General features: G+C 42.4%; 1 protein-coding gene across 3 annotated transcripts in view; it reads left to right on the top strand.

The window, feature by feature from the left end:
- Window positions 1-8968: 8968 nt before the first annotated feature.
- Window positions 8969-10325, top strand: part of pdzd2 (PDZ domain containing 2) — a 456346-nt gene continuing 454989 nt past the window's right edge. For all 3 annotated transcript variants that reach the window (XM_080212162.1, XM_080211984.1, XM_080212076.1), the window contains exon 1: window positions 8969-9157. The gene's annotated coding sequence lies outside the window, so the exon portion shown is untranslated. The remainder of the gene's footprint in view (window positions 9158-10325) is intronic.

Genomic DNA, 10325 nt, shown 5'->3' with positions numbered 1-10325 from the left:
TAATTGAGCCTTCCACTTTCTAAGGCAGCATTCTGGACCCTAACCATCTGTTGCGTGAATAAATTTTTCCTCATGTCATTGGCTCCTTTTGCCAATTACTTTAAATCTGTGCCTTCAGTTTCCCACCCTTTCCACCAATGGGAAGAATTTCTCTCTGTGTTCAGACCCCCATGATTTTGACTATCTTGACCAAATCTCTTTTCAGCCTTCTCTTCAAAGGGGACAAGTTTAACTTCTTCAGTCTGTGAATGAAAATGAAGTTCCTCATCCCCAGAATCATTCTTGTGAATTTTTTCTGCACCTTCTCTGATGCCTTCACATCCTTCCTGAAGTGTTGGATCCAGTATGTTAATTTGAGGTCGAACCAGTGTTTTATGCAGACTTAACCTAATTTCCTTGATTTTGTAACCATACTTTTGTAATCCATGCCCCAATTGATAAAGCCCAGGATGCTGCATTAGGAGCACAGTAGTTAGCATTGCTGCCTCTCAGCACCAGGGACCCGGGTTTGATTCCCAGCTTGGGTCACTGTCAGTGTGAAGTTTACATGTTCTCCCCATGTCTGCGTGGGTTTCCTCCGGGCGCTCCGGTTTCCTCCCACAGTCCGAAAGACATGTGGGGTTAGGTTCGTTGACCTGAACATGAGCTGGAGTGTGGCAACTAGGGGAATTTCACAGTAACTTCATTGCAGTGTTAATGTAAGCCTTACTTGTGGCTGATAAACTTTACTATACTTTTACTTTATTTACTTTACAATTAACTTCTCTCTCAACCTGTTCAGCCACCTTCAATGATTTATGCATATACACACAAAGGTCCCTCTGCTCTAGCACTCCCTTTCATATTGTTCCCTTTAATTTTTATTATCTGAGTTCTTCCTATCATATTGAATCACTTCACACTTCTCTGCATTAAATTTCGTCTACCAGTTGCTTGCCCGTTCCAGCAGCTTGTCTATATCCTTTCAAGCTCCACACCAGTTTTTCCCTTCATGTGGACCATTAGATTGTCATCAAAAGTTTTTGTGGATCACAAGCCATTTTAAACATAGCCAGTGGTTGATGCGAGTCAAGCTTATTGGGAAATATTAGAGAAACTTCTGAAGGAGAGCATTCATCTCCACTTGGAGAGGCAAAGCTTGATCAGGGACAGTCAACATAGCTTAATCAGAGGGAGATCAACCCTAGCAAATTTGATTGAATTTTTTGAGGAGGTGACCAGGTATGTAGACGAGGGTAGTGCAGTCAATGTAGTTTGTATGGATTTCATACCACATGGGAGACTTGTAAAGGAGGTAAATTCACATGGGATGCAGGGTAATTTGGTAAAGTGATTCAAAATGAGCTCAGTTGTAGGAGACAGAGGGTGATGCCAGAAGGCTGCTTCAGTGGCTGGAAGCCTGTGTCCAGTGATTTATCGCAGGGATCTGTATTGTGTCTCATATTATTTGTCATTTATATAAATGACATTGATGTCTATGTGGCGGATAGAATTAATAAGTTTGTGGATGACACAAAGATTGGATGGGTTGTTAAGAGCAAGGTAGAGCGTCTTGAGTTACAAGAAGATCCCGATGGAATGGTCAAATGGGCAGATAAGTGACAGATGGAATTTAAGCCTGAAAAGTGTGAGATGACACACTTTGGGAGGAGTCATTTGACAAGAAAGTATTCAATGAATGGTAGGACACTTGGAAGTTCTGTAGAATAAAGGGACCTTGGTGTGTTTGTCCACAGATCCCTGAAAGTGGAAGGGCATGTTAGTAAGGTGGTGAAAAAGGCATATGGGACACTTACCTTTATCAGTTGAGGCATAGGTTACAAAAGCACGGAAGTCTTGTTGAACTTTGGTGAGGACACAGCTGGAGTACTGTGTGCAGTTCTGGTCGCCACATTACTGGAAGAATGTGATTGCACTGGTGGTGCAGAGGAGATTCACCAGCATTTTGACTGGGATGGAACTTACAAGTTATGAAGATAGGTTGAATAGGTTTGGGAGCAGAGAAGATTGAGAGGTGACCTGACCGAGGTGTACATGATTATGAGGGACATGAACAGAATGGATAAGGAGCAGCTGTTCCCCTTAGTTGTAGGGTCAGTCATGAGGGGGTATAGGTTCAAGGTGAGGGGCAGGAGGTTTGGGGGGATGGGAGGAAAATCTTTTTTACCCAAAGGGTGGTGACGGTTTGGAATGCGCTGCCTGGGAGGGTAGTGGAGGCAGGTTGTCTTACATCTTTTAACAAGTATCTGGATGAGCACATGGCCTATCATAACATTCAGGGCTATGGGCCAAGTGCAGGCAGATGGATTAGGTGGGAGTTCAGGTGTTTCTAATGTGTTGGTGCAGACTCAATGGGCCAAAGGGCCTCTTCTGCATTGTATGATTCTATAATTCTATGAAATGATTCTATGATTCTTATATAACAACAGGTATTAAAATTATTTATAATTTATAACAACTATTTATAATAGTTTATGATCCTAAGGAATTTGAGCCGTGTTGACTCATTACTGCCTGTATGGGCTCGCCGGAAGTAATAGATGGGAAGTCTATCTACCTCTGGGATTTGGTGGCCGCTGTATCTTCAGCCATGCTCGTTTCTTTATTATCAAGAGTGTTTTGCAGCTCTTGTTTCTATTCTCCAATCATATTGCCAATTTCAAAAACAATTTCTTTGGTCAGGTCAAATCTCTTTGTAGTTATGTTTCTCTGCACTGTGTAAGAAGCAACTGGCAGCGCAACTGAAATGACATAACTAGTTGTCTGGCACCGCAGTGAAACTCTGCACACCTCCTATCAATTTATCATTCATCCGTTTTGAGACAGATAGTATGGATTCAGTTTGCTCGTAACCTTTAGAGTCTGACAGCGAGTCAGCAATGGCACTAAAGGCCAGAGGAACCACTTCCACGTGAGAAAATACTGGAGCTGGACTTTGTAACTCCTGCAGAACCAGGTGAGGTGTATAGCTAAGAAACATCATGAGATCTGGGCATGATGGCAATGCAGCATTTGTCATGGCTGAATTAATTCTGGTATCTTTCATAGTACCGATCGTATTTCTTGAGTCTACACTGGAAGATGTCCTGCTTAACTACTTCAGCAGCTGAATCTTTGATATTTTTTTCATTGTCACACTGCACCAAGTACCCTGAATGCTTTTGCAAGTTTTTTTTCCGCCTCATTTTCATATAACTTTGTCTTCAAAAAAGTGCTCGTCTATGTGAGGTACATTTTTTTCCCCACAGACCATCTGCAGTACCCTCACGGATCACCAGTGGTCCGTGGATCACAAGTTGGGAACAACGGCTGGTGTTTTACAACCTCGGTCGGGCGAGGCTCGTAAAATCCTGCCTGAGGCCAATGGAGAATTCCGTTCTGCGAGACATGGCTGTTCCGGTTCCAGGGTGGGCGTGCTAGTACAATTCCTGTGAACGACTCAACACTAGCCTCCTCTTAGTTCATAATGTTTCCAAGTTTGGTATTGTCTGCAAATTTTGAAATTCTACCCTGTACATCAACATTTAGGCTATTAATATACATCACGAAGAATAAGGGAAATTCCAGTAAAATCCTCCTTCTAATCCACAAAGAGCAACGTGTCAAAACAAGCACAATTCCCACGTAGTGACAGCAACTGCTGTTATAAAATAACTGTCACTGGCATAACCAGAAAAAGCTTGTGAGCATTTTTACTGCCTTATACATAATAAATGCATATGTTTTCAATGTTTCCTGGGTTACTTTAAAGGTTTGGTACATGGACGTCAATTTTAGTGGATATTCAAAGAGAGTTCTTGTTTGGGCATCTTATGTTTCTGTTCATGTCAGTAAGTGTGACCATTATTACTGTTCTGACAATGTTAGGTACTGAGATCTAAATAAAAATGATCAGCCCGCATTTACTTTACAAAGACTTTGTGCAGACCGAGGTCTTAACGTCAAAATGGGATGACACAATGATTAGCACTGCTGTTTCACAGCGCCAGGGACCCGGTTCGACTCCAGACTTGGGTCATTGTCTGCATGTTCTCCCCATGTCTGTGTTGGTTTCCTTCATGTGCTCTGGTTTCCTCCCACATTCTGAAAGACTGCTGGTTAGGTGCATTGATCTGAACAGGTGCTGGACTGTGGCATCTAGGGCAATTTCACATTAACTTCATTGCAATGTTAATGTAAGCCTTATTTGTGACTAATAAATAAAACTTTAACTTTAAGGTCTGCCACCTGCTCACCTGGCGGTGCCTCTAGAAAACCCTATTGGGTTGATTCCCATTATGGGAATTGATTTTCTATGGCAAAGAGTCAGAAGATCTGGAGTGAAAACCAGACTGTTTTAGGGGAGAACAATGTCAGGTTTCAGTCAAAACCTGACACATTGCCATATTTTTGGAAAATTCTGTCCAATGAATTTTATCATTTCTCTAACTTGGCAGCCTTGCACACATTGACATCTTAAGGTGATGAACTAAACCAGTTGGTCATATGTGCCCCACTCCACCCCTCTCCCCCAGTGATGGACATATAGATGTCCTCAGATGGCAGCATGAATTGTTTATTTCATAAATTCAACCAGGGACCTCTTATTTAAAAAAAAGTAAATGAAGGTCAAATTTTACATCACAATACTTTTGCCAGGCAAATACAAAAAGAGACTGAAAAAATGTTAGTATTTAAGACATGCTCACCAGCATTAAGTAAATAAAACCAGTTTATTTAGGTTATTTTTAACACTGGGCTTTCAGTTTCAGCAGAAGGTAAATGCACAGTCCAGATCAGTACAAAATCATGCAGGCCGCAACTCCCATTTGTGACCAGTTAACTCACCTCCACGTCCCTCTCTTTCTTTAAGATCACTCTAAAAAGCCATTTCTTTAACTGAACTTTTGATCACCCCTTTTGTTCATCTTCAACTTAACATTCATTTTTCCCTGTAAAGTGCCTTAGTATCTTTTTATTTGTTAAAGGCATTTCATAAATATACTTTGTTGTTGCTAGGGTTGCAGTTAAGCTGCTACCCAAATCCACCCCTGCCAGTGTTTTGTTGGAGGTAAGAGCCTTTTCTCTACCATGACAGAAGAGAAAATCTGTTTGAAGTGATTCAAACTTGGAAGTTCTGGAAAAGATACTCACGGGTTTGGGAGACCACTAGATAGGTCTGCAAGGATGTTGGAGAGGAAATGGAGGTTTTTTTAATAATTTATTTGTGGACATGGATGTCGCTGGCTGGCTAGCATTTATTGCCCATCCCTAGTTACCCTTAGAGGGCAGTTGAGAGTCAATCACATTGCTGTGGCTCTGGAGTTTATGTAGGTCAGACTAGGTAAGGACGGTAGATTTCCTTCCCTGAAGGACATCAGTGAACCAGATGGGTTTTTTCGGCAATTGGCAGTGGTTTCATAGTCATCAGTAGATTCTTAATTCCAGGTTTTTTTACTGAATTCAAATTCCACCATTTACTGTGGCGGGATTCAAAACCAGGTTTCAGAACATTAGCTGGGGATCTGGATTAACACCACTAGGTTTGAGAAGGGGCAAAAGTTTTCAAGGATTAATGGGTCAAGTGTTGTTTGATTTGAGGAGTAGAGCGATGATGGCAGAGAGGGATAGTACCCAAAGAGAGAACTAACATGGGCACAGGGAATGGAAGTTGGCTGGTCAGACCTTTAGAAGAAACTGGGACGAGGGAGCATGAGATGGCCAAGGTGAGCTCAGAGAGGACATGACCAGAGAGAGATAGGAGAGAGACTAAAGATGCAAGTTCAGGCCGTGGCCAGGGTTTTTTTAAAAAGAAGTCCATCCCAGTGGGTTAGGAAATATCAGTCATCATGAAGCATATGAATTCCTCACGCTTGTTGAAGATGACGGTGGAGGGGGTAGGGTTTGATTTCATTTTGTTTAATTTATTCTTGTCACATGTCTTAGTATACTGTGTAAAATATTGTTTTTTGCGCCCTTTACAGACAAAGCATACCATCCATACAGAAGGAAACGAGAGAATGCAGAATGTAGTGTTACAGTCATAGCTAGGGTGTAGAGAAATATCAACTTAATCTGAGGTAGGTTGAAAGTCTGACATCACAGGGAGAAAGCTGTTCTTGAGTCGGTTGGTATGTGGCCTCGGGCTTTTGTATCTTTTTCCTGATGGAAGAAGGTGGAAGAGAGAATGTCTGGGTGCATGGGGTCCTTAATTATGCTGGCTGCTTTTCCTAGGCAACAGGAAGTGTAGACAAAGTCAATGGCTGGTAGGCTGGTTTGCGTAACAGACTGGGCTTCATTCACATCCTTTTGTAGTTTTTTACAACCTATGGTATTTTTTACTATCTATGGTGCATCACTAAAGTTGATGAGAGTCGTAGTGGTCACGCCAAATTTCTTTGGCCTCCTGAGAAAGCAGAAGCATTGGTAGACTTTCTTAACTATAATATTGGAATGGAGGGACCAGGATAGGTAGTTGGTGATCTGGACATCTAGAAACTTGAAGCTCTGAACAATTTCTACTTCATCCCCATTGATGTAAACAGGGGCATGTTCTCCACTTCATTTCCTGAAGTCAATGACTACCTCCTTTGTTTTGTTGACATCGAGGGAGAGATTACTGTCGTCGCACCAGTTCACCAGATTCTCTATCTCTTTCCTGTACTCTCGTCATTATTTGAGATCTGATCCACTATGGTGGTGTCATTAGCAAACTTGAAAATTGAGTTGAAGGGGAAATTGGCCACATTATATGTCTATATGGTTGTAGGGTTATAGAAATTGGCTTGCAGTAGAGAAAAGAATCCAGCAATTATCTTTGCAATCCAGGATGATGAACAGTTTTGGCAGAACAGAGTGGGACCTGATGTGGGCCAGCCAGATCCATACTATCAACTGGAGGGTAAAACAAAATATGTAATTATTGTTTACAACAACATGATTCAAAATATGTTCAGTTAATTAATTGTAATGGTTGGATCTTTAGATCGGAATTTTGCTTCAAATAATGATTAGAATATTTATTTGTCTTTACAATGGGGATGTTACTAACGTGTATTGGTAAATACAAAGATAAGATCCTGGATCATTGAATACTGAAAGATAAACTATAACCTGCAACTAACTGCATGTGTTATGTCACAAGTATGGCATCATGCTTCGATTTTCATTAGCGTCTAAGATCAATTAATTTAATGAATAGCTATAAAATAAATCAAAAATACTAAATAATGTAAATACTGTCAGAACTAGGAGATTGCTATGCTACAGTCGTTAGATTTTGGACTTTTAATTCACTTCACCCCCCCCCCCCCCCAGTTATTTGTTGATCTAAGGACTTAAGGAAGCTCTGGTTTACCCAGCTGCTGAGTGGGTGCCAATACTGCAGGGAAGTCGAGAAGAGTCCTCAATTAAAAAAAATGTCCTGCTTGCATGAATTGAACATGTAGGACAATGGAATATTGATTGGTGTCCCCTCTGGCTAAATGATGATTGTGGTCTTTTTTGTTATACTGTGGACCAGAATTTCACCGCAGCATAACGGGCGGGTTGGAGTTTCCCTCACGCCAGCAGTCTATATCGTGTTCTGTTCTCATTCATTGCCGCTGGAGCTGAGCTTTTGTTTTAAAGAAATGAACCTCTGCGGATATTTTGTGATGAATATCCCCTCGAAATTTTCCAGTTGTTCCCAGGGCAACAGTCTTACTCCGAGTAGTCGTGGATCTGCGATCCTTTCTGGATCCTCTGCCTGCGAGCGGCCCTTTAATATGTAACAGCAAAATAAATAAGTTCGTTACATTGTGACACATTCTGTGAAGTTTACATGCGGCAGAAACGTTGCCCTTGGAGGCTGTTGCATTATCTATCGATGTAGGTATTATCTACCTATTTATCTGGGTATTATCTACCTATCTCCCTGGGTATTATCTACCTATTTATCTGGGTATTATCTACCTATCTCCCTGGGTATTATCTACCTATCTATCTAAGTTTTATGTACCTCGGGCTCTAACTGAAGCCCACTGAACTTGGCAAATAAAGATGTAATTTTAAAGCTAACTTGTTTCATGTTGTTTTCTGAAGTGACAAGTTTTACAGTTCATTGCCTGAGGATTAGGAATCAGTCGACTCTGTTCATAGTTCCTGCTCACCGTTCCTGAATGTCCACTTAAACTCCCTCTTTCCCCAAATGTGAATCATTACAGATGTGAAAAATACTCAATCCTTGCGTAGTTTCTGATTGTTATCATTTCTGAACGCATTAAAAAGAGACCCCCACACATGAAAATGTTTTGCATGCCTAAGTGAAGCGATTTGTTCTAGTAAATTATGAGTTGGCTGTTATTTAGTGCACAGAGGATGTGGCTGCACCACACTTGCTAATAGTCATTGGATTAGTAACCAGCCTTGGGGGGGGGGGGGGGGGGGCAAGCAGAGCAAGCTGTAGCAGATCCTGACACATCACCATCAGATCTTGACAGATCACCATTAGATTGACAGATCATCATTAAATCCTGACAGATCAACATTAGATTCTGACAGATCGCCATTAGATTCTGATAGATCAGCATCAGATCCTGATAGATCACTATTAGATTCTTACAGATCATCATTAAATCCTGGCAGATCGCCATTCGATCCTGACAGATCACCGTCAGATCCTGGCAGATCGCCATTAGATCCTGATACATCACCATTAGATCCTGTCAGATCACCATTAGATCCTGATAGATCACCATTAGATCCTGATAGATCACCATTATAAATTGCCCACCATACTCTCTGCTCTGGTGTAACCCATTCAAACCCAGTTTGGGCAGCAGAGTCCCGCCCCACGGCTTTCATTGGACGAACGGCACGCGGTCGCAGCAGCTGATTGGTCAGAGGGAGCTGTCAGTCAGCAGTGCCGGGCTGTGATTGGAGGGGAGGGAGCGGTCGGGGGGAGGGGCTCAGTGCGGCGAGGCGGGGCTGAGAGGCATCGCCAGCCAGAAACTGGCCGCAGCAGCGGCGGGAGGTTCAGCACTGCCAAGCCCTTCACTTAACACAGCCACTGGTAAAATAATTGGGGCTAAAGTATCTAAACTGTGAAAGAATGGGGTGGCGAGATCAAGAAAACACCAAGTGTTTGAGGAGAAGCATAACTGGAGCCGCGTAACAGAGAGAGCACCAACTCCTTCAGGTAAGTGAATGTTGACCAACTCGGTCTCATCCCTGAGATCCTGTCGCGTGTGTTTTATCCTGGTTGTTGCTGGTTGGCGGAAGTTCTCCTGATCTTCTAACACAAACTCCCGAGCAGAAATGTTGGGTTTGATTAGGATCCGCGGAAACGATAGTCGAGATTGCTCGCGCTCAGTGCTGTCCCCAGTACATGGCTGGAGAAAGGATGATCAGGTCAGTATTGGGTTCAGCAACTAGCACTTGCATTTATAAAGCGCCTCTAACGCAATAACCACCCCCCCCCCCCACCCCGCGGTACTCCCCAAGAACGTTACGAAACGAAGTTTGACACGAAGTCAGTCAAGAATGTGTTAAGGCAGATAAAGGCATCTTGAAGGAGGAAAGGGAGCTGAAGGGGTTTAGGGAGGGAATTCCGGATTGGCCTGAGACAGCTGAAGATGCACCAGAGGCGGAGCAATTAAATCAAAATACTGCGGATGCTGGAATCTGAATCAAAATCACAACATGCTGAAAAATCTCATAGCATCTGTGGAGAGAGAGCAGAGCCAACGCTAGGAGTCAGGGTGACTTTTTGTCAGAGCAAATTGTGTGGGGCAATTCAAATCTGGAATTGGAAAAGTGCAGAGATAGGTTCAGAACCTTCCCTCTTTTTTAATCCAAACTAACTTGTTAACATTTCCGCAGACTGTTTTCTCATCATGTTATAGGTGTCAGTCCTATGTGAAGAAATAATAAGCACAGTTAAACAGAAGCGGCAAATGAAATCTGCCCATCTCTTTTATGCAATATTCCATCAGGGTTTCCCGGTTCTGGTGCTCCGACCTCAGTGAATATTACTGTTTGGTTCCCTTCCATGGTTGATAAATTACTAGACCAAGCTGCTGAGCTCAGAGAGAAACAGTTTTAAATTTGCATGATAATAGGAGTTCATGACAGCTTTCTGCGCTGGTAGCCAAAGAGTTTGAAATAACAGAAATCTGTCTCCTACTGAGCAGACCCAACCGGGGAAATTTTAAATATCTCCAGTGGTAAATGATGCAATGCAGTTATGTACTCTCAAAACCAGTGGGGGCTCTGTACTTACTGAAATCAACATAACACACAAAGGTTTTTGAAGCCTCCAGCTTGTTACCATCACGGGTGCTTCTCCAAAGATGCATGTGTGGATT

The sequence above is a fragment of the Carcharhinus amblyrhynchos genome, chromosome 1 (genome assembly GCF_965287045.1).
Source record: "Carcharhinus amblyrhynchos chromosome 1, sCarAmb.v2.hapA, whole genome shotgun sequence".
NCBI classification, from domain to species: Eukaryota; Metazoa; Chordata; class Chondrichthyes; order Carcharhiniformes; family Carcharhinidae; genus Carcharhinus; species Carcharhinus amblyrhynchos.
The sequence above is the reverse complement of the archived record's forward strand: the minus strand, read 5'-3'. Positions and strand labels throughout refer to the sequence as shown.